Consider the following 552-nt stretch of genomic DNA (forward strand, 5'->3'; position numbering starts at 1 on the left):
AACTCCATTTTGAGGCACAAGACCAAAAACGGGATTTATTGCCATCAGTGCATGCATGTGCCTGACATCGCATATCAATGAGGTTGCTAAGGAACCAAAACACCACCTGAACTCTTTTCCCAACATTCTGCTTGTTATAGTAACCCCTCACGTGCCAGACCATAAGCTCAAATTTGGAGCCATGACACAGACAAAATGGATCTTTCTGTCAAGGCCCCGCAGCACAACTCAAACTGAACAGTGTACCACCAGGTTGAAGTTGCACCACCCAACCTCTCTAGAGATCAGAGGAGACACTGAATGGGAATTGGGAATGTTGGGTGTTAATACGAGGTGATGTGGGAGGAGGAACAAGGTATGGGCGATGAAGAGGGCAAGTTAAATGAATGAGATGTGGAGCAGAAGTAACATGAACCTGAGGGCCAGAGAGGGTAAGAAGGACGGAAAAGAAAGTGAGGAATGGGAACAAAGGCTTGGAGGCCAGGGCTGCTGAATGGGCTGAGGAAGTTGAAGGATAATGGAATGGGAGGGGAGTTACAGCAAAGTGAAAAT

This window comes from Gekko japonicus, unplaced genomic scaffold (genome assembly GCF_001447785.1).
Source record: "Gekko japonicus isolate JY-2015 unplaced genomic scaffold, Gekko_japonicus_V1.1 scaffold273, whole genome shotgun sequence".
Classification (NCBI taxonomy): domain Eukaryota; kingdom Metazoa; phylum Chordata; class Lepidosauria; order Squamata; family Gekkonidae; genus Gekko; species Gekko japonicus.